The sequence below is a fragment of the Pinus tabuliformis genome, chromosome 2_1 (genome assembly GCF_031772625.1).
Source record: "Pinus tabuliformis cultivar Carrire ecotype Pingquan chromosome 2_1, CPIR1, whole genome shotgun sequence".
Classification (NCBI taxonomy): Eukaryota; Viridiplantae; Streptophyta; class Pinopsida; order Pinales; family Pinaceae; genus Pinus; species Pinus tabuliformis.
Genome location: NC_142299.1, coordinates 305,660,343 through 305,686,479, shown reverse-complemented (window position 1 = coordinate 305,686,479; position 26,137 = coordinate 305,660,343).

Below are 26,137 nucleotides of genomic sequence, written 5' to 3'. Positions count from 1 at the left end.
TTGTACTTCTAATCAATAAATTTAATTTTGACCCTACATTAAACTACTCTAATAAATTATTATTTTTATAAATAATAATAATAATTATTATTATTATTATTGTTATTATAATTTTTATTATTAATATATATTTAAAATAATAAAAAATTATTATGTAATTCAAATCTTTGAAATATCCTAAGTACATTCTACTCACCGTGGAAAAAAATAGCTTTGATGGTTTAAAAAGACGGGAGATTTTTGAAAAATTTATAAGTTTACATTAAAATTACTTATTTATAATAAATATAAATATTTTTCTTAAAAATAAGTTTTTTTTTATTATTAAAAGATAAATATAGTAAAAAAAGATGAGTTTCCAAATTATTGGGAAAGGGTTTAAAAGAAGTTCTATAATTGTTTGGAAATGTAAAATTTATATTTTATAATATTAACTAAAAGTAATTAATTAGATACAATTATTTATTTTACATTAAATTATTTATTTTATAATATTATTAATATTTATAATGTATTAAGTAATAAAAACAAAAAATAAAAGTAAAAGATTTATTAGGTAAATGTTCAAAAGTTATAGATAAAATTTTGTGCTATTTATTATTAAATTTCTTGTCCATATATATTTGTTTAAAGCTTAATAATTTATTAGTATTTTATATTATTTATTTAAAGCTTAAATAATTTATTATTATTTTATATAATTTATGTTATAATGTAAATTATATTATTTTCTATAAAATGTTTTAGATAAAATATGATAAATATATTATATAGATAAGAAAGTTGTTATTTATGATTAATGTTTTTGATTTTTTTATGGGATTTGAAGTCTTACAATCCTATTTCATTAATTAATTTAATGTAGTTATTTTATAATGTAAGTTGATATTACTTTTTATAAAATACATTAATTAAAATGCGATAAATATCTTATGTGAATTAGAAAACTCTTATTTATAATTTTTTTTTTTAACTTTTTATACGATTTAAAATCTTACTGTTTTATATCATTAATTAATTAAGTACTTTCTATATATATATATATATATATATATATATATATATATATTGTAGGGCACAACAATAACAATAGTGGGCTTCTATGTGGCACAATAGTAACAATATGGGCACTACATGGGTACATCAATATAATAAGTGGGTTATACTAATAACAATAAGGGGTTACACTAGTAGTATAGGTGCCTAACATGCCCCTCTCCTTCAAAAAGCGTTGTCCTCAACGCTTGAGTAGTTCTTGATGCTTCTATATAAAATTCTTGTCCTCCCATGTGGAATATTCAGCGGGTAAGTTCTTCCACTTGATGAGATACTCTGAAATTGATCGATTTCGTATCTGTCGGGTTCTTGTTTCTATGACTTCTCCAGGTTCCAATATGATTTTTCCTTCCTCTTCAATTTCTGGCAATATTGCTTGAATTGAGATCTTTTGCAATTTTTGACTAAGTGGCCATACTTCTTCGTTCTTCTTCCATTCATCCGTTGCTTCGTTTATCCAATTTGGTTGGATAATATAAAATGTTATGAAACCAAATGTTATGAAACCACCTCACAAAAAGATAGAAAAGAGAGATCCACGCCTTAGAATTCAGCCTCTTCGAGGGGGCAACCTCCTTTACATTACATAAATGAACAATTCTTGGATGATACAAATGAAAATACCTCCTTTCTATATATAGGAGTCTAAGTGGTCCTAATACAATCAAATCCTACATAACAATAATATTGTAGGGCACAACAATAACAATAGTGGGCTTCTATGTGGCACAATAGTAACAATATGGGCACTACATGGGTACATCAATATAATAAGTGGGTTATACTAATAACAATAAGGGATTACACTAGTAGTATAGGTGCCTAACAGGTTCCAAGCCCACAAGTTTCCCTTGTGGTGCTTTTCCCTAGAAACCTTGAACCCTGAGGCTTGGAGTACTCCCAAGGTACATAAATAAAAACTCCCTCTTACCGAGGGAGGTACTTCCAAGACTAGGAAGTATCTTTTCATCATCATCACTGCTCGCAACACTGTCCCAACTCTTGGCGCTAACAATCACAACAATCCCTGTATGGTGAACTACACCCTTCTCGGAAGTGCACTGTCACTACTGGAAGCAACCTGCTTCTTCTTCTTATCCCGTAACATCTTCCACTCTTTCCAGGATTCCTTATTGGCAGTGGTAGGAGCACCCTTTCTCACCATTGACCATGCACTCTTATTGGGTTACAGAGTCTCCCTCTCAATCTGCAATCTCCCTCTCGAACTAGACTCCCTCTGAGTCTCTGGAACCTGGACCTTCTCAAGAAAGTGTACCTTCTTGTCGGGAATCTATACCTTCTCCTTCGAAGCCTATACCTTCACCTTCACTTGCTCGTGCTTCTCTAGAACTTGCACATGTCCCTGCTTCTTTCCATGATCCTCAGGCTTGGCAGTCAACCTGTAGAGACCATGTTATCTAACTCCGAGTACAACCCCATCGGACTTAGAGCCTATGTGCTTGAGTCTTACCTTTCCATCCCGGAACAAGACCTCAAACCCCTTCTTATCCATCATCAAGATGGAGAGAACATTATATATGAGTCCTGGTACAAACAATACATCATGGACCTGCATCATACGTCTTGTCTCCATCTTGAATGGCACAACACCTGATCCTCAGATCTCCAACTAACTCTTGTCGCCCAACACCATGTGAAACTTCGAGCCCCATCTAGCTAGAGTCTCAAAAATATCTTGTGACCCTGTCATATGCTTCGTCACACCACTGTCCACATACCATCCATCCTCGGTGATAGTTCTCTACGAGAAATCATAGAAAAATCCTCCTCTTCATCTTCCAATATTGTAGTGAGCTCATCCATCTCTACTTTATTGGAAATAAGGCCGACCTGCTTCCCTTTTCTTTTCTCATCATCCCCCTTTTTCTTCATCGGACGTCTCGATGAAAAATGACTCATCTTGCCACAGTTGAAACACTTGACTTTATTCAAGTCCTTCTTATGCTTACCCTTCATTCGTGATGCAAGTGCCACGTCATCATCTGAAGCTTTCTGCTTCGGCTGAAGATCCTTGTCTCACAACTCTTCCTGAATGAAGTCATCCCATAGCCTATCCAAGTCTGACAGCTTCTCCCTGACAATGATTCCTTTGATGAAGGGCTTCCATTCCTCGGTGAAACCTTTCAAGGAAATCCTTACCATATCCCCACCTGAGACAATCACACCGATGGCAGTAAGCTCATCTTTGACCCGAGACAATCTCATCAGATACAAGGTCACACTTTCACCCTTTAACATCTTGGTGGACTTCAACTTATCCTCCAATACTAATACCTGATTATCGTTCTTATTCTAGAACAAATTATGAAGAGATACCCACATCTCATGTGCAGTGTTCTTCCTGGACAAATGAGGTCTTAGGGCATCCCTCACACCATCTAGGATGATTAGTCTCGCCCTCGCATCCAAGTTTTCCCATATTTCTAGCTCCTTAGGGTCGTTTGGATTCTTGATATCTTTCTCGACAAAATCCCAGATCCTGTTGAACTTCAAGATCCACTTGATCCTTTCCTTCCATGGTATATAGTTGGACAACCACTCCAACTTGTCCTCATAACAGATACCTGCTTGCAACTTCGACATTGTAGTGAGCCCTTCACTTACAATGTGACCAACTCACTCTCATGCTATACTTTGTTGCGCACAACTTTGATTTACTTACTTCCAAAGTAGCTCAGACCCACTTTGATACCATGTTGAATTTCCATGACCTCGAGTCTAGGTTAGAGTCTTAAAATCACCGACGCTACAAAACCAAGAATCTCAACCATAAACTAGTTTGCACAATGGAAATATAGAGCAATAAGTCACATATGCATAATATACACAGTTTTAAACAAAATTGTTCAATAATGAACAATCACCAATCTTCGTTATATTAATCCAAATTTGATAAATACAACAGTCTATGGTTACAAGATACAATGAAAAACTTGGCTGCAACACTTCTATGTCGTAGCTTGTCCTTTTGGTCTGTCACACCCGTACTACTCACTAGTAGTGCCTATCACTACTGCAAGTCACATCTGCTACAATGAACACAGGCTCATCAACTGCTCTCTGTATAGGCCTAATTCCCGAGCTCCAATATGCTACGCTAGCAACAACTTTAGTCCATCAAAGTGTTGCATGTTGGCACCGTCCTTCACCCAACCTTCAGTTGCTCTTTTTCCTTCAAGTTAGCTCATTTAGGGCTACTTTGGGTTGCCAACATGCTGCCCTCTAACTAGCCTATGACACCCAATCTTGTCACTGTTGGATCTGCACCTACTATAACTTTTCCTGACCTCAGAATGTCATATAAATGGCTCCAACATGATGGTCTATAAGATCATCCAAACACTGGTCAAAACCATGACCCGACACAAGGCACAATGTGATTTTCAATTCTGTTACACTGCTGTCATATTAGTGACTAGTTAGGGCATCATGGGCACACTACAACAACCCTAACCAAGCACCCAACAACCCTTATTTTCTGCGGCCCTACCAAGGAATAATTCCCTTCACGCGTGTTGTTGTTCTAGGCATAAGTCTGCCCCAAAATCTCCGTACGTTTCCCTTGTTCTAAGGTGGTTAGGCCTGCGACGTACCACAGTTCAGCTGTCACCTATAACCATCCCCAAAATAGAGAATCCTTGCCTCGATTATTGCCTAATAGACCCTCCTTTCACCTGTGTTTATTCCTTTTCCAACTCGGCCTTCCTGAGGTATGTGACAACCCTCCATGCAGTTAGAGAAGCACCCAAACCATCCCTAAATCCACGTTGTTCTATCCTCATTTCCTGTGGTCAAACAAAAGCCAATATGCTCCCTTATCCAAGTTCTTTAGCTCTCCAACACTGCCTTTCTGTTGCACTCCTTGGATGCTCAAAATGACTCCAATCTGTCCTCAATATATAGCCTTTAAGGCCTCCAACGAATCATATGAAAAGACATGTCATTTGGATTTTACTTCAAGTCGACCTACTTGAAAAATCCAATAATAACTATGTCAACTTCAAAAATTCATTTCTCCCAAATGGAAACTCAAATTTGGACGATTTTTGTTGCATTGCAATCGTCTTTTCAAGAAATATCATCCTCATCAATCACATGTCGTGAATCCATCATGGTTTTTCCCCAAAACACGATGGGTGCCAAAACCCCATACTTGGGTTCCAAGCCCACAAGTTGCCCTTGTGGTGTTTTTCCCTCCAAACCCTAAACCCTAGGGTTTGGAGTACCTCCCAAGCTACATAAATAACCAATAACAAGGTTCTTAACCATGAAATTTACCCTCACTTTACCATGGAGAGGATTTGTTACGATATCATGGGTCAATGAGAAGCTTTGTTACATTACCATGGCTTATTAATAGCACATGCCCAAAAACCCATAACTCATCATCATATGACATTTTTTTAATTAATTAGTTTAATTAAAATGAAATAAATCTTAAACTTTAATTTGTGACTACTGCAAAAAAATATTTTATAATATTTTATGAAAGTTAAATCCCTATCATCCATGTAATATATATATATATATTAATCGGGGGTGGCATAAAGACAAAAGGGCCTGGTTAAACTATTGGGAGATCAACGAGAATGATGCATTGCAAAACATAAATAACATTAAAGATATTGTTACTTCTAAGTTCAAAGAAAAAATGTGGTGTGAGAAAGAAATAGCGGCTAAAAGAAAATTAAGTTATTATAAGAAGGTCATCAACCCCACCCTAGAAGATCAAAAGTATCTCTCTATTTTAACTAGCTCAAAGAAGAAAATTAATATAGCAAAGATTAGAACGAATTCTCATGAGCTCCATAGTGAAACAAGTTGTTGGGCAGTTCCTAAAACGCCATGGGTGGAAAAGATCTGTCATATATGTGAGAATAGGAACATCGAGGATGAAAACCACTTCCTCTTAGAGTGCCCTGCGTACAACCACATTAGATCTCAATTTCACAATCTTTGTTACAATACTGCCCTTCCTAGCCTTTTACAATGTCAAAATTATAGTGAGCTTGGGAGGCTTCTCTCCAAGCTTTTTGAGCATAGGAATAAAATCTTAAATCAAAATAAATAATTTGTTTCTTTAGGTCTGATAGACCAATGTTTGGTCTCAGCAGACGTTCACCATCATCATCATCATCATATATATGTGTGTGTGTGTTTGTGTTAAACTAATACAACACCTTATTTTTAATTAAACATTTCTAGATGATTTAAAATTTTATATCTTAAATCAAAAAAAAAAAAAAGATTTTTAACTTTTTTTTTGTTTGGCTAATAACTTGTCTTCTTTAGGTAAGGAAAGATCTAGAGGCAGGGAAAATTTTAGGGGCTAATATTAGCAAGTGGGCTAATTTTCCATATTTTTTTCCAAAAAAAGTTTCATTAATTTCTATTTTTTTATAAAAATTATTGGCCCAAATTTTATAGTATAAAATTGTTTTACCTTAAAAATAGCCAAAATTTTATATAGAGACTATATAAAGTTATTAGAAATTTGAATACTTTTACAAGAACATTTCCAAACATTTTACAAATGGCATATTATGTACTAGTGAAATTCGCCAAAGTTTCCATCCTTAAAATTTTCCTTGTCTAAAGGCATTGGCAGGGGTGAAATCCTGTCTCCTTATAAACCACCAATGAAATAATTTCATGATTTTCTTTGAATAATAATAATAATTCAATTTGTATTCACAAATAACAATCATTGATAATTATCCTCGCTATTAATTTAACAATTAAATTATGATAAATTTTCCCACTATTAAAAATAAAATAAAAAATATGCAAAATCTTTGATTTATATTAAAATAAATAAAAGTGATAACCCCACACTAAATTTTAAAACAAATTTCAAAGTCAATTTCGTATTTCAAAATCTTAATTTACAAATACTTACTCTCGAAGTTAGGTTTCTCTTTTGAAAAGTTTTCGAATCTTTTGACTCTGCAGATAACGTTGGCAAGAAAGTATGCGAATGACTTCACTACTCATGTACGTAATAATAAAGTAGGTAAATTTTTTATTAATAACTTAATATTGAAGTTTGCTTTTAAACTGCATATGACTTCAATAAAGTAAAATGAGGTGGGTCCCTTTTTGAAACCCATGGAATTTGAACAAGTTTTTAAAATTGGTTAGAAGTGAGAAGAAAGAAAGAAATTATTTTAGGAAAGAGATAATCGTCTTTTAAATATAATTTTAAGAGATAAACATTTGATGAATTGAACAATTTTTAAGGTTTGTGAAAGAGTAAATTAAGATATTTTTATTTTTTTTATATAATTTTTTTTAATAACAAACATTGTTGTAATTAATTGACGATTAAATTAGATAAATAATTTAGTTTTATATCAATATAATTTTTTAAACATTCATTTTTACATAAATTATCATAAAATTAAATATATATTTTTCATATCAATTGAATTCATTTTAAATTTAACCCAAACATCATTATGATTATTATTAATTATAATTAATAATGATTATTATTAATTATAATATTTTTTTTTTTATTTATTTGGTTTTTTTAGAAAAAATTAGAAGTATATATTTTTTTTCTTATCTATTAAAAAAAATTGTTATATTGCATGATAATTTACGTTGTTAGATGGATTATTTGTTTTTCTCATTGAGTTCAATTCTTACAAGTGACATATTGACTCATTGTTATATAGTTGGAAGCGTAGATGCCCTCTAAAATAAAGATCCACTCTATTATGTCTCAAAACATATAAACTCTTGCTAAATCATAAATTATTGGTGTATATTTTTAAATTGTACTTCTAATCAATAAATTTAATTTTGACCCTACATTAAACTACTCTAATAAATTATTATTTTTATAAATAATAATAATAATTATTATTATTATTATTGTTATTATAATTTTTATTATTAATATATATTTAAAATAATAAAAAATTATTATGTAATTCAAATCTTTGAAATATCCTAAGTACATTCTACTCACCGTGGAAAAAAATAGCTTTGATGGTTTAAAAAGACGGGAGATTTTTGAAAAATTTATAAGTTTACATTAAAATTACTTATTTATAATAAATATAAATATTTTTCTTAAAAATAAGTTTTTTTTTATTATTAAAAGATAAATATAGTAAAAAAAGATGAGTTTCCAAATTATTGGGAAAGGGTTTAAAAGAAGTTCTATAATTGTTTGGAAATGTAAAATTTATATTTTATAATATTAACTAAAAGTAATTAATTAGATACAATTATTTATTTTACATTAAATTATTTATTTTATAATATTATTAATATTTATAATGTATTAAGTAATAAAAACAAAAAATAAAAGTAAAAGATTTATTAGGTAAATGTTCAAAAGTTATAGATAAAATTTTGTGCTATTTATTATTAAATTTCTTGTCCATATATATTTGTTTAAAGCTTAATAATTTATTAGTATTTTATATTATTTATTTAAAGCTTAAATAATTTATTATTATTTTATATAATTTATGTTATAATGTAAATTATATTATTTTCTATAAAATGTTTTAGATAAAATATGATAAATATATTATATAGATAAGAAAGTTGTTATTTATGATTAATGTTTTTGATTTTTTTATGGGATTTGAAGTCTTACAATCCTATTTCATTAATTAATTTAATGTAGTTATTTTATAATGTAAGTTGATATTACTTTTTATAAAATACATTAATTAAAATGCGATAAATATCTTATGTGAATTAGAAAACTCTTATTTATAATTTTTTTTTTTAACTTTTTATACGATTTAAAATCTTACTGTTTTATATCATTAATTAATTAAGTACTTTCTATATATATATATATATATATATATATATATATATATATATATTGTAGGGCACAACAATAACAATAGTGGGCTTCTATGTGGCACAATAGTAACAATATGGGCACTACATGGGTACATCAATATAATAAGTGGGTTATACTAATAACAATAAGGGGTTACACTAGTAGTATAGGTGCCTAACATGCCCCTCTCCTTCAAAAAGCGTTGTCCTCAACGCTTGAGTAGTTCTTGATGCTTCTATATAAAATTCTTGTCCTCCCATGTGGAATATTCAGCGGGTAAGTTCTTCCACTTGATGAGATACTCTGAAATTGATCGATTTCGTATCTGTCGGGTTCTTGTTTCTATGACTTCTCCAGGTTCCAATATGATTTTTCCTTCCTCTTCAATTTCTGGCAATATTGCTTGAATTGAGATCTTTTGCAATTTTTGACTAAGTGGCCATACTTCTTCGTTCTTCTTCCATTCATCCGTTGCTTCGTTTATCCAATTTGGTTGGATAATATAAAATGTTATGAAACCAAATGTTATGAAACCACCTCACAAAAAGATAGAAAAGAGAGATCCACGCCTTAGAATTCAGCCTCTTCGAGGGGGCAACCTCCTTTACATTACATAAATGAACAATTCTTGGATGATACAAATGAAAATACCTCCTTTCTATATATAGGAGTCTAAGTGGTCCTAATACAATCAAATCCTACATAACAATAATATTGTAGGGCACAACAATAACAATAGTGGGCTTCTATGTGGCACAATAGTAACAATATGGGCACTACATGGGTACATCAATATAATAAGTGGGTTATACTAATAACAATAAGGGATTACACTAGTAGTATAGGTGCCTAACAGGTTCCAAGCCCACAAGTTTCCCTTGTGGTGCTTTTCCCTAGAAACCTTGAACCCTGAGGCTTGGAGTACTCCCAAGGTACATAAATAAAAACTCCCTCTTACCGAGGGAGGTACTTCCAAGACTAGGAAGTATCTTTTCATCATCATCACTGCTCGCAACACTGTCCCAACTCTTGGCGCTAACAATCACAACAATCCCTGTATGGTGAACTACACCCTTCTCGGAAGTGCACTGTCACTACTGGAAGCAACCTGCTTCTTCTTCTTATCCCGTAACATCTTCCACTCTTTCCAGGATTCCTTATTGGCAGTGGTAGGAGCACCCTTTCTCACCATTGACCATGCACTCTTATTGGGTTACAGAGTCTCCCTCTCAATCTGCAATCTCCCTCTCGAACTAGACTCCCTCTGAGTCTCTGGAACCTGGACCTTCTCAAGAAAGTGTACCTTCTTGTCGGGAATCTATACCTTCTCCTTCGAAGCCTATACCTTCACCTTCACTTGCTCGTGCTTCTCTAGAACTTGCACATGTCCCTGCTTCTTTCCATGATCCTCAGGCTTGGCAGTCAACCTGTAGAGACCATGTTATCTAACTCCGAGTACAACCCCATCGGACTTAGAGCCTATGTGCTTGAGTCTTACCTTTCCATCCCGGAACAAGACCTCAAACCCCTTCTTATCCATCATCAAGATGGAGAGAACATTATATATGAGTCCTGGTACAAACAATACATCATGGACCTGCATCATACGTCTTGTCTCCATCTTGAATGGCACAACACCTGATCCTCAGATCTCCAACTAACTCTTGTCGCCCAACACCATGTGAAACTTCGAGCCCCATCTAGCTAGAGTCTCAAAAATATCTTGTGACCCTGTCATATGCTTCGTCACACCACTGTCCACATACCATCCATCCTCGGTGATAGTTCTCTACGAGAAATCATAGAAAAATCCTCCTCTTCATCTTCCAATATTGTAGTGAGCTCATCCATCTCTACTTTATTGGAAATAAGGCCGACCTGCTTCCCTTTTCTTTTCTCATCATCCCCCTTTTTCTTCATCGGACGTCTCGATGAAAAATGACTCATCTTGCCACAGTTGAAACACTTGACTTTATTCAAGTCCTTCTTATGCTTACCCTTCATTCGTGATGCAAGTGCCACGTCATCATCTGAAGCTTTCTGCTTCGGCTGAAGATCCTTGTCTCACAACTCTTCCTGAATGAAGTCATCCCATAGCCTATCCAAGTCTGACAGCTTCTCCCTGACAATGATTCCTTTGATGAAGGGCTTCCATTCCTCGGTGAAACCTTTCAAGGAAATCCTTACCATATCCCCACCTGAGACAATCACACCGATGGCAGTAAGCTCATCTTTGACCCGAGACAATCTCATCAGATACAAGGTCACACTTTCACCCTTTAACATCTTGGTGGACTTCAACTTATCCTCCAATACTAATACCTGATTATCGTTCTTATTCTAGAACAAATTATGAAGAGATACCCACATCTCATGTGCAGTGTTCTTCCTGGACAAATGAGGTCTTAGGGCATCCCTCACACCATCTAGGATGATTAGTCTCGCCCTCGCATCCAAGTTTTCCCATATTTCTAGCTCCTTAGGGTCGTTTGGATTCTTGATATCTTTCTCGACAAAATCCCAGATCCTGTTGAACTTCAAGATCCACTTGATCCTTTCCTTCCATGGTATATAGTTGGACAACCACTCCAACTTGTCCTCATAACAGATACCTGCTTGCAACTTCGACATTGTAGTGAGCCCTTCACTTACAATGTGACCAACTCACTCTCATGCTATACTTTGTTGCGCACAACTTTGATTTACTTACTTCCAAAGTAGCTCAGACCCACTTTGATACCATGTTGAATTTCCATGACCTCGAGTCTAGGTTAGAGTCTTAAAATCACCGACGCTACAAAACCAAGAATCTCAACCATAAACTAGTTTGCACAATGGAAATATAGAGCAATAAGTCACATATGCATAATATACACAGTTTTAAACAAAATTGTTCAATAATGAACAATCACCAATCTTCGTTATATTAATCCAAATTTGATAAATACAACAGTCTATGGTTACAAGATACAATGAAAAACTTGGCTGCAACACTTCTATGTCGTAGCTTGTCCTTTTGGTCTGTCACACCCGTACTACTCACTAGTAGTGCCTATCACTACTGCAAGTCACATCTGCTACAATGAACACAGGCTCATCAACTGCTCTCTGTATAGGCCTAATTCCCGAGCTCCAATATGCTACGCTAGCAACAACTTTAGTCCATCAAAGTGTTGCATGTTGGCACCGTCCTTCACCCAACCTTCAGTTGCTCTTTTTCCTTCAAGTTAGCTCATTTAGGGCTACTTTGGGTTGCCAACATGCTGCCCTCTAACTAGCCTATGACACCCAATCTTGTCACTGTTGGATCTGCACCTACTATAACTTTTCCTGACCTCAGAATGTCATATAAATGGCTCCAACATGATGGTCTATAAGATCATCCAAACACTGGTCAAAACCATGACCCGACACAAGGCACAATGTGATTTTCAATTCTGTTACACTGCTGTCATATTAGTGACTAGTTAGGGCATCATGGGCACACTACAACAACCCTAACCAAGCACCCAACAACCCTTATTTTCTGCGGCCCTACCAAGGAATAATTCCCTTCACGCGTGTTGTTGTTCTAGGCATAAGTCTGCCCCAAAATCTCCGTACGTTTCCCTTGTTCTAAGGTGGTTAGGCCTGCGACGTACCACAGTTCAGCTGTCACCTATAACCATCCCCAAAATAGAGAATCCTTGCCTCGATTATTGCCTAATAGACCCTCCTTTCACCTGTGTTTATTCCTTTTCCAACTCGGCCTTCCTGAGGTATGTGACAACCCTCCATGCAGTTAGAGAAGCACCCAAACCATCCCTAAATCCACGTTGTTCTATCCTCATTTCCTGTGGTCAAACAAAAGCCAATATGCTCCCTTATCCAAGTTCTTTAGCTCTCCAACACTGCCTTTCTGTTGCACTCCTTGGATGCTCAAAATGACTCCAATCTGTCCTCAATATATAGCCTTTAAGGCCTCCAACGAATCATATGAAAAGACATGTCATTTGGATTTTACTTCAAGTCGACCTACTTGAAAAATCCAATAATAACTATGTCAACTTCAAAAATTCATTTCTCCCAAATGGAAACTCAAATTTGGACGATTTTTGTTGCATTGCAATCGTCTTTTCAAGAAATATCATCCTCATCAATCACATGTCGTGAATCCATCATGGTTTTTCCCCAAAACACGATGGGTGCCAAAACCCCATACTTGGGTTCCAAGCCCACAAGTTGCCCTTGTGGTGTTTTTCCCTCCAAACCCTAAACCCTAGGGTTTGGAGTACCTCCCAAGCTACATAAATAACCAATAACAAGGTTCTTAACCATGAAATTTACCCTCACTTTACCATGGAGAGGATTTGTTACGATATCATGGGTCAATGAGAAGCTTTGTTACATTACCATGGCTTATTAATAGCACATGCCCAAAAACCCATAACTCATCATCATATGACATTTTTTTAATTAATTAGTTTAATTAAAATGAAATAAATCTTAAACTTTAATTTGTGACTACTGCAAAAAAATATTTTATAATATTTTATGAAAGTTAAATCCCTATCATCCATGTAATATATATATATATATATTAATCGGGGGTGGCATAAAGACAAAAGGGCCTGGTTAAACTATTGGGAGATCAACGAGAATGATGCATTGCAAAACATAAATAACATTAAAGATATTGTTACTTCTAAGTTCAAAGAAAAAATGTGGTGTGAGAAAGAAATAGCGGCTAAAAGAAAATTAAGTTATTATAAGAAGGTCATCAACCCCACCCTAGAAGATCAAAAGTATCTCTCTATTTTAACTAGCTCAAAGAAGAAAATTAATATAGCAAAGATTAGAACGAATTCTCATGAGCTCCATAGTGAAACAAGTTGTTGGGCAGTTCCTAAAACGCCATGGGTGGAAAAGATCTGTCATATATGTGAGAATAGGAACATCGAGGATGAAAACCACTTCCTCTTAGAGTGCCCTGCGTACAACCACATTAGATCTCAATTTCACAATCTTTGTTACAATACTGCCCTTCCTAGCCTTTTACAATGTCAAAATTATAGTGAGCTTGGGAGGCTTCTCTCCAAGCTTTTTGAGCATAGGAATAAAATCTTAAATCAAAATAAATAATTTGTTTCTTTAGGTCTGATAGACCAATGTTTGGTCTCAGCAGACGTTCACCATCATCATCATCATCATATATATGTGTGTGTGTGTTTGTGTTAAACTAATACAACACCTTATTTTTAATTAAACATTTCTAGATGATTTAAAATTTTATATCTTAAATCAAAAAAAAAAAAAAGATTTTTAACTTTTTTTTTTGTTTGGCTAATAACTTGTCTTCTTTAGGTAATGAAAGATCTAGAGGCAGGGAAAATTTTAGGGGCTAATATTAGCAAGTGGGCTAATTTTCCATATTTTTTTCCAAAAAAAGTTTCATTAATTTCTATTTTTTTATAAAAATTATTGGCCCAAATTTTATAGTATAAAATTGTTTTACCTTAAAAATAGCCAAAATTTTATATAGAGACTATATAAAGTTATTAGAAATTTGAATACTTTTACAAGAACATTTCCAAACATTTTACAAATGGCATATTATGTACTAGTGAAATTCGCCAAAGTTTCCATCCTTAAAATTTTCCTTGTCTAAAGGCATTGGCAGGGGTGAAATCCCGTCTCCTTATAAACCACCAATGAAATAATTTCATGATTTTCTTTGAATAATAATAATAATTCAATTTGTATTCACAAATAACAATCATTGATAATTATCCTCGCTATTAATTTAACAATTAAATTATGATAAATTTTCCCACTATTAAAAATAAAATAAAAAATATGCAAAATCTTTGATTTATATTAAAATAAATAAAAGTGATAACCCCACACTAAATTTTAAAACAAATTTCAAAGTCAATTTCGTATTTCAAAATCTTAATTTACAAATACTTACTCTCGAAGTTAGGTTTCTCTTTTGAAAAGTTTTCGAATCTTTTGACTCTGCAGATAACGTTGGCAAGAAAGTATGCGAATGACTTCACTACTCATGTACGTAATAATAAAGTAGGTAAATTTTTTATTAATAACTTAATATTGAAGTTTGCTTTTAAACTGCATATGACTTCAATAAAGTAAAATGAGGTGGGTCCCTTTTTGAAACCCATGGAATTTGAACAAGTTTTTAAAATTGGTTAGAAGTGAGAAGAAAGAAAGAAATTATTTTAGGAAAGAGATAATCGTCTTTTAAATATAATTTTAAGAGATAAACATTTGATGAATTGAACAATTTTTAAGGTTTGTGAAAGAGTAAATTAAGATATTTTTATTTTTTTTATATAATTTTTTTTAATAACAAACATTGTTGTAATTAATTGACGATTAAATTAGATAAATAATTTAGTTTTATATCAATATAATTTTTTAAACATTCATTTTTACATAAATTATCATAAAATTAAATATATATTTTTCATATCAATTGAATTCATTTTAAATTTAACCCAAACATCATTATGATTATTATTAATTATAATTAATAATGATTATTATTAATTATAATATTTTTTTTTTTATTTATTTGGTTTTTTTAGAAAAAATTAGAAGTATATATATTTTTTCTTATCTATTAAAAAAAATTGTTATATTGCATGATAATTTACGTTGTTAGATGGATTATTTGTTTTTCTCATTGAGTTCAATTCTTACAAGTGACATATTGACTCATTGTTATATAGTTGGAAGCGTAGATGCCCTCTAAAATAAAGATCCACTCTATTATGTCTCAAAACATATAAACTCTTGCTAAATCATAAATTATTGGTGTATATTTTTAAATTGTACTTCTAATCAATAAATTTAATTTTGACCCTACATTAAACTACTCTAATAAATTATTATTTTTATAAATAATAATAATAATAATTATTATTATTATTGTTATTATAATTTTTATTATTAATATATATTTAAAATAATAAAAAATTATTATGTAATTCAAATCTTTGAAATATCCTAAGTACATTCTACTCACCGTGGAAAAAAATAGCTTTGATGGTTTAAAAAGACGGGAGATTTTTGAAAAATTTATAAGTTTACATTAAAATTACTTATTTATAATAAATATAAATATTTTTCTTAAAAATAAGTTTTTTTTTATTATTAAAAGATAAATATAGTAAAAAAAGATGAGTTTCCAAATTATTGGGAAAGGGTTTAAAAGAAGTTCTATAATTGTTTGGAAATGTAAAATTTATATTTTATAATATTAACTAAAAGTAATTAATTAGATACAATTATTTATTTTACATTAAATTATTTATTTTATAATATTATTAATATTTATAATGTATTAAGTAATAAAAACAAAAAATAAAAGTAAAAGATTTATTAGGTAAATGTTCAAAAGTTATAGATAAAATTTTGTGCTATTTATTATTAAATTTCTTGTCCATATATATTTGTTTAAAGCTTAATAATTTATTAGTATTTTATATTATTTATTTAAAGCTTAAATAATTTATTATTATTTTATATAATTTATGTTATAATGTAAATTATATTATTTTCTATAAAATGTTTTAGATAAAATATGATAAATATATTATATAGATAAGAAAGTTGTTATTTATGATTAATGTTTTTGATTTTTTTATGGGATTTGAAGTCTTACAATCCTATTTCATTAATTAATTTAATGTAGTTATTTTATAATGTAAGTTGATATTACTTTTTATAAAATACATTAATTAAAATGCGATAAATATCTTATGTGAATTAGAAAACTCTTATTTATAATTTTTTTTTTTAACTTTTTATACGATTTAAAATCTTACTGTTTTATATCATTAATTAATTAAGTACTTTCTATATATATATATATATATATATATATATATAATAAATTAATTTCAAAATAATATAATTAATTGATTTTATAAATAATAATTTAAATTTATTTTAAAATTAATAGTTAATATTGAGGAAACCAACTTTTGGAGTCAACGTCAATAAAGTTTGGGTAACGATATTCCCGTTAGCAGATGGAAACAACGTAAAGCACAAGAGCAAGCCATATAATTAAAATGCTTAGGAGATGGAAACAACGTAAAGCACAAGAGCAAGCCATAGAATTGAAACGCTTACGAGATAAGTTGTCGTATATAAAACGCTGGGGAGATAATTAGTTAGATGAGTTTAAGTCGATTGCAGAAGACGCGAATGGGAGGTATTATTCAACGGTCAGATTAGATTAGGGTTAGTCAACGGTCATATTTTGCAATTTGTTTTCATGTTAGGGTTAGTTCAACTGTCAGTAATTTGTTTTCATGTTAGGGTTAGTTCAACAGTCAGGGTTAGTCAACAGTCAATTTCTTTTAACTCTCTGTAATCGTGTTACATAAACACCATTGCCAGCGCTTCATTGGTTTTGTTTTCTGCAAGATTTCAAGCGATTCACGACTTTTGAAGCAATCTCGACTACAATCTCTGTTACCAATCTTTGTTACCGCTGCAATTTTTGTGTAATCCATCGATCCATCCATAGAGATATGGGAGGCAGGAGACACATTTATTGTGAGAAGGGTGATATGGCCCAAGTCAGGAACTCTGAAAGCCAACGTAAGTCCAGAGTTTGGACTGTTTCAATTTTGGTGGCTCTCTGCATTTTGGTATTTGCTCTAATGCATGTGATGAGAGCTGATTCTTGCAGCAATTGCAAAGATCACTACGGAGAACTGTTACAAACTATTTCAGTATTTCGTTCTAGATTAATTCAGTATTTCAGATATATTAGAGGATGTTTGAAGATTGATCCTTACCAAAGTGTGAGGAACATTATAAGCTCTAGATTTGTAGTTTCTTTGAAAGCTTTCTGCACAAATCTCCTCGGTAGCATGATGGACGTTGCAACAAAAGTTCCAAGATTCTGCAAATCATGGGTTATAGAGAAGTATCACAATGCAACGACTGAAAAACATGGAAATACGCATGTGGGAAAAATTGAAAATCCAACTCCAGGAGCTCTGCCGAATCCGGTGGGCGGCCATGAAAATTTTGCTGGAATCATGGATATAACCTGCCCAAGAGAAGACAATATTGTAGAGACTTATCATCATGGTTATTTTTTCAAAACAATTGAAAATACACTTCACATGCTATTTCAAAAGAATGACGACAAGAATGATGGCCACTATTTCTTCATTGAAGATCATGACGAAGCAATACAGAAGAAGGATGATGGCGACTATTTCTTCACTGAAGATAATGACGAAGCAATACAACAACAACATAATGCCAACAATCATTTTCCATAACACTATAATAATGACAATACTATTTCTCCTAAAGGTGATCCAATTTTTGTAAAGGATTACGAGAAGAAAATATCAGAAACCTCCTCGCGAGGGTTTGAACTGCACCTACATGATCAATTATGGTGGGTGATAATTTGGACAACTCTTTTACCTATGGGAACATTCATATTAATATTATTGATACTGCATAGGGCCAGTCGAAATATTGGAGGCTGAGGAGTCAACCTTATCGGTTTAGGAGAGGGAGTAGGATTTTATTTATAGTTATTAATGACTAATTCATTTTTACTTTTAACTCTACTTGCTAGAGTGAAAGCATGATCTAGGATTTAGGTTCAAAGAGATGCATCTCATGTTGGATGGTTTCCTTTTACCCATAAATAGGTCTAACAAATTATCCTAAAATGAATTTTACTTTGAGACTCAACTTTTGGAATAGTTGAATGTGCTCTGTAACTAGACCATTTTGTCGAAGATTTACTAATTGACTAAATAATGTATTTATCTTAGTATCTTGATAATGTGCTATCAATTCCTCTATAAAATTGGACCAAGATATAACATAATATTTTTTCCTTTCACAAGGCCATTGATATCAGACATGTTGATCTTGTTCTATAAACATGGATAAAATATTTACCTTTTTTAAGGATGTCACTTGGTGTAAATCGAAGTATTGTTCTATCTGAAATATCCATGTTATGTGACTGTTACCATCAAACTTCCTAATATCGATCTTTGGAATGTAGTAGTTCCTTAATGTTGACTAGAAGCCTCGATAACATGGATTTTGGATTGAGAATTCATGATTATGGCTCTATGATTCAATATTTGTGCTCTCCAATTGTGATACCATACTTCCTATATGTGATTGAGTCCCAACACCATACTTCTCCTTGTATTGTTCATGGTTTCCTTTGATATCCACATCACTTTTAGGGATATATTTTAATAGAATGGTTCTAATTTTTTTATTTCTTCACTGACGAATTTTTGTACATCTTAAATTCATTCATCCTCTTTTCCATTTCATCCATCATTTCTATTTTAAGGGTTTACTGAGAACCTGATAAATTCACTTTTCAACATACAACTATCCATTTCATTAACTTTCTTCACTAATTAGGAGAAGCTAAATTCTAAGTCTTTGCCTTCTTCATAAGTCCTAGATGAGACTTCAAGAGGTTTAATTAGTGTAGTTTCTTTTGGAAATTTATTTTAAACTATGTGAGAAAATAATAAAGTACTCCTCTTTATCACAATTTTAAGTCACCCAAAAAAATCGATCTTCAAATCAAAAGTTATATTACTTGTATATTATGTACCTTTAAAACATTAATTTCGATAATATCTAAATGGCTACCATTTTTCTTGATACATATCTAAGATTTGAGCCCTTGTGAATCTAAAACTTTTGTTCATAATACTCTCATATGTCTTCTATTCAATTTTGCAGGTTTGACCAGAATCTAATATGCCAAGTGATTTTTGGTCCCTCCCAATGAGAACATCTTTATAGCATGCCACATGTCCAATTCTGCAAATGTAATTCTAAATTTTTTACCTAAGTTACTTTTGCATGTCTCTTAATATCTCTAAAAATTTCACAATCTTAAAGTCCCAAAAAAGAATTTATAGCAAAAAATTACCAAGCTAACTTGTTCGAAGTTGATTTTAGGGCCATTCATAAACCCTCATTTCCACGAATCATATGTCCAAAAGTGTATTGAAACAGATTTTGAAATTTTTACCATAGGTACCTAGATATCTCTCCTTCATCTTGTAAAATTTCATGTTTTGAAACATAACTAAAAATAAGTTATAGCGAAAATACCAAACTAACTTGTTTGAAACTAATTTTAGGAGCATCCAAGAACCTTCACTTACTAAAATCATATCTCTGAAAGTATAACTAAAGTATGGAATTTTTATCATAGGTACCTAGCAATCTTGTTGTCCCCTCAAAATTTCATGATCTAAAACACACCCCAAAAGAATTATAGTGAAATTGCTAAACTGAGTTATTTAAAACTGATTTCAAGAGCATTTATAAACCCCAAAGCATATCTCTGAAAGTATAGTGAACCAAGATATGAAAGTTTAACCATATGTTCCTTGATATTTATGCTCAATATGATATGAATTTCTCCATCTAAAGTGTCCCATAAAAAAGTTACAGTGAAAATTCTAAGATGACTTGTTTGAAATAACAAAGCCCTAGGATCATAAGCTTTCATACCAAATGTTATGAACCTTGTGCCTTAAAATTGATAAGAAACCAATAATTATAGTCCTTTTGGGGGAAAACCTCCTTTTATAATGGATACATTGTAGAATACAATATTTGATGATCCGAAGACTAGCTCCCATTACTCTGTGTGTGTGTGTGTGCGTGTATATATATATATATACATACATACATATATATAGGAGACAAAGGGTTAATTTTAAGGATGGAAGTTTATCTTAAAGTTTAAAAATCTTGGCTAATCCTACTAGTCCCTAATATGCAAATTGTAAAATTGTTGTTGATACTTTTATAGAAATATTTAGATTTCCAATGATTTTCTATGAGTCGATATAATATTTTGGTGATTTTTAAGGTAAAATAATAGTGTCCTATAAAATTTGGGTGAATCATCTTAGAAAAATATGGAAATTGGCGAATCCTTTTTTTGGAAAAAGCATGCAAAATTAGCCCACATGCCAATATTAAAAAAATTGTTATATTGCATGATAATTTACGTTGTTAGATGGATTATTTGTTTTTTCTCATTGAGTTCAATTCTTACAAGTGACATATTGACTCATTGTTATATAGTTAGAAGCGTAGATGCCCTCTAAAATAAACATCCACTCTATTATGTCTGAAAACATATAAACTCTTGCTAAATCATAAATTATTGGTGTATATTTTTAAATTGTACTTGTAATCAATAAATTTAATTTTGACCCTACATTAAACTACTCTAATAAATTATTATTTTTATAAATAATAATAATAATTATTATTATTGTTATCATAACTTTTATTATTAATATATATTTAAAATAATAAAAAATTATTATTTAATTCAAATCTTTAAAATATCCTAAGTACATTCTACTCACCGTGGAAAAAAATAGCTTTGATTGTTTAAAAAGACGGGAGATTTTTGAAAAATTTATAAGTTTACATTAAAATTACTTATTTCTAATAAATATAAATATTTTTCTTAAACATAAGTAACTTTTTATTATTAAAAGATAAGTTAAGATAAGTATAGTAAAAAAAAAATGAGTTTCCAAATTATTTGGAAAGGGTTTAAAAGAAGGTCTATAATTGTTTGGAAATGTAAAATTTATATTTTATAATATTAACTAAAAGTAATTAATTAGATACAATTATTTATTTTACATTAAATTATTTATTTTATAATATTATTAATATTTATAATATATTAAGCAATAAAAACAAAATATAAAAGTAAAAAATTTATTAGGTAAATGTTCAAAAGTTATAGATAAAATTTTGTGCTATTTATTATTAAATTTCTTGTACATATATATTTGTTTAAAGCTTAATAATTTATTAGTATTTTATATTATTTATTTAAAGCTTAAATAATTTATTATTATTTTATATAATTTATGTTATAATGTAAATTGATATTATTTTCTATAAAATGTTTTAGATAAAATGTGATAAATATATTATATAGATAAGAAAGTTGTTATTTATGATTAATGTTTTTGATGTTTTTATGGGATTTGAAGTCTTACAATCCTATTTCATTAATTAATTTAATGTAGTTATTTTATAATGTAAGTTGATATTACTTTTTATAAAATACATTAATTAAAATGCGATAAATATTTTATGTGAATCAGAAAACTCTTATTTATAATTAATTTTTTTAACTTTTTATACGATTTAAAATCTTACTGTTTTATATCATTAATTAATTAAGTACTTTATATTTATATATATATATATATATATATATAAATGAATTTCAAAATAATATAATTAATTGATTTTATAAATAATAATTTAAATTTATTTTAAAATTAATAGTTAATATTGAGGAAACGAACTTTTGGAGTCAACGTCAATAAAGTTTGGGTAACGATATTCCCGTGAGCAGATGGAAACAACGTAAAGCGCAAGAGCAAGCCATATAATTAAAATGCTTAGGAGATGGAAACAACGTAAAGCACAAGAGCAAGCCATAGAATTGAAATGCTTACGAGATAAGTTGTCGTATATAAAACGCTGGGGAGATAATTAGTTCGGTGAGTTTAAGTCGATTGCAGAAGATGCGAATGGGAGGTATTATTCAACGGTCAGATTAGATTAGGGTAGTCAACGGTCATATTTTGCAATTTGTTTTCATGTTAGGGTTAGTTCAACTGTCAGTAATTTGTTTTCATGTTAGGGTTGGTTCAACAGTCGGGGTTAGTCAACGGTCAATTTCTTTTAACTCTCTGTAATCGTGTTACATAAACACCATTGCCAGCGCTTCATTGGTTTTGTTTTCTGCAAGCTTTCAAGCGATTCACGACTTTTGAAGCAATCTCGACTACAATCTCTGTTACCAATCTTTGTTACCGGTGCAATTTTTGTGTAATCCATCGATCCATCCATAGACATATGGGAGGCAGGAGACGCATTTATTCTGAGAAGGGCGATATGGCCCAAGTCAGGAACTCTCAAAGCCAACGTAAGTCCAGAGTTTTCATTGTTTCAATTTTGGTGGCTCTCTGCATTTTGGTATTTTCTCTAATGCATGTGATGAGAGCTGATTCTTGCAGCAATTGCAAAGATCACTATGCAGAACTGTTACAAACTATTTCAGTATTTCGTTCTAGATTAATTCAGTATTTCAGATATATTAGAGGATGTTTGAAGATTGATCCTTACCAAAGTGTGAGGAACATTATAAGCTCTAGATTTGTAGTTTCTTTGAAAGCTTTCTGCACAAATCTCTTCGGTAGCATGATGGACGTTGCAGCAAAAGTTCCAAGATTCTGCAAATCATGGGTTATAGAGAAGTATCACAATGCAACGACTGAAAAGCATGGAAATACGCATGTGGGAAAAATTGAAAATCCAACTCCAGGAGCTCTGCTGAATCCTGTGGGCGGCCATGAAAATTTTGCTGGAACAATGGATATAACCTGCCCAAGAGAAGACAATATTGTAGAGACTTATCACCATGGTTATTTTTTCAAAACAATTGAAAATACACTTCACATGCTATTTCAAAAGAATGACGACAAGAATGATGGCCACTATTTCTTCATTGAAGATCATGACGAAGCAATACAGAAGAAGGATGATGGCGACTATTTCTTCACTGAAGATCATGAAGAAGCAATACAACAACAACATAATGCCAACAATAATTTTCCAGAACACTATAATGCCAATACTATTTCTCCTAAAGGTGATCCAATTTTTGTAAAGGATTACGAGAAGAAAATATCAGAAACCTCCTCGCGAGGGTTTGAACTGCACCTACATGATCAATTATGGTGGGTGATAATTTGGACAACTCTTTTACCTATGGGAACATTCATATTAATATTATTGATACTGCATAGGGCCGGTCGAAATATTGGAGGCTGAGGAGTCAACCTTATCGGTTTAGGAGAGGGAGTAGGATTTTATTTATAGTTATTAATGACTAATTCATTTTTACTTTTAACTTTACTTGCTAGAGTGAAAGCATGATCTAGGATTTAAGTTCAAAGAGATGCATCTCATGTTGGATGGTTTCCTTTTACCCATAAATAGGTCTAACAAATTATCCTAAAATGAATTTTACTTTGAGACTCAACTTTTGGAATAGTTGAATGTGCTTTGTAACTAGACCATTTTGTCGAAGATTTACTAATTGACTAAATAATGTATTTATCTTAGTATCTCGATAATGTGCTATCAATTCCTCTATAAAATTGGACCAAGATATAACATAATATTTTTTCCTTTCACAAGGCCATTGATATCAGACATGTTGATCTTGTTCTATAAACATGGATAAAATATTTACCTTTTTTAAGGATGTCACTTGGTGTAAATCGAAGTATTGTTCTATCTGAAATATCCATGTTATCTGACTGTTACCATCAAACTTCCTAATATCGATCTTTGGAATGTAGTAGTTCCTTAATGTTGACTTGAAGCCTCAATAACATGGATTTTGGATTGAGAATTCATGATTATGGCTCTATGATTCAATATTTGTGCTCTCCAATTGTGATACCATACTTCCTATATGTGATTGAGTCTCAACACCATACTTCTCCTTGTATTGTTCATGGTTTCCTTTGATATCCACATCACTTTTAGGGATATATTTTAATAGAATGGTTCTAATTTTTTTATTTCTTCACTGACGAATTTTTGTACATCTTAAATTCATTCATCCTCTTTTCCATTTCATCCATCATTTCTATTTTAAGGGTTTACTGAGAACCTGATAAATTCACTTTTCAACATACAACTATCCATTTCATTAACTTTCTTCACTAATTAGGAGAAGTTAAATTCTAAGTCTTTGCCTTCTTCATAAGTCCTAGATGAGACTTCAAGAGGTTTAATTAGTGTAGTATCTTTTGGAAATTTATTTTAAACTATGTGAGAAAATAATAAAGTACTCCTCTTTATCACAATTTTAAGTCACCCAAAAAAATCGATCTTCAAATCAAAAGTTATATTACTTGTATATTATGTACCTTTAAAACATTAATTTCGATAATATCTAAATGGCTACCATTTTTCTTGATACATATCTAAGATTTGAGCCCTTGTGAATCTAAAACTTTGGTTCATAATCCTCTCATATGTCTTCTATTCAATTTTGCAGGTTTGACCAGAATCTAATATGCCAAGTGATTTTTGGTCCCTCCCAATGAGAACATCTTTATAGCATGCCACATGTCCAATTCTGCAAATGTAATTCTAAATTTTTTACCTAAGTTACTTTTGCATGTCTCTTAATATCTCTAAAAATTTCACAATCTTAAAGTCCCAGAAAAGAATTTATGGCAAAAAATTACCAAGCTAACTTGTTTGAAGTTGATTTTAGGGCCATTCATAAACCCTCATTTCCACGAATCATATGTCCAAAAGTGTATTGAAACAGATTTTGAAATTTTTACCATAGGTACCTAGATATCTCTCCTTCATCTTCTTAAAATTTCATGGTTTGAAACATAACTAAAAATAAGTTATAGCGAAAATACCAAACTAACTTGTTTGAAACTAATTTTAGGTGCATCCAAGAACCTTCACTTACTAAAATCATATCTCTGAAAGTATAACTAAAGTATGGAATTTTTATCATAGGTACCTAGCAATCTTGTTGTCCCCTCAAAATTTCATGATCTAAAACACACCCCAAAAGAATTATAGTGAAATTGCTAAACTGAGCTATTTAAAACTGATTTCAAGAGCATTTATAAACCCCAAAGCATATCTCTGAAAGTATAGTGAACCAAGATATGAAAGTTTAACCATATGTTCCTTGATATTTATGCTCAATATGATATGAATTTCTCCATCTAAAGTGTCCCATAAAAAAGTTACAGTGAAAATTCTAAGATGACTTGTTTGAAATAACAAAACCCTAGGATCATAAGCTTTCATACCAAATGTTATGAACCTTGTGCCTTAAAATTGATAAGAAAGCAATAATTATAGTCCTTTTGGGGGAAAACCTCCTTTTATAATGGATACATTGTAGAATACAATATTTGATGATCCGAAGACTAGGTCCCCTTACTCTGTGTGTGTGTGTGTGTGCGTGTATATATATATATATATATATATATATATATATATATATAGGAGACAAAGGGTTAATTTTAAGGATGGAAGTTTATCTTAAAGTTTAAAAATCTTGGCTAATCCTACTAGTCCCTAATATGCAAATTGTAAAATTTTTGTTGATAT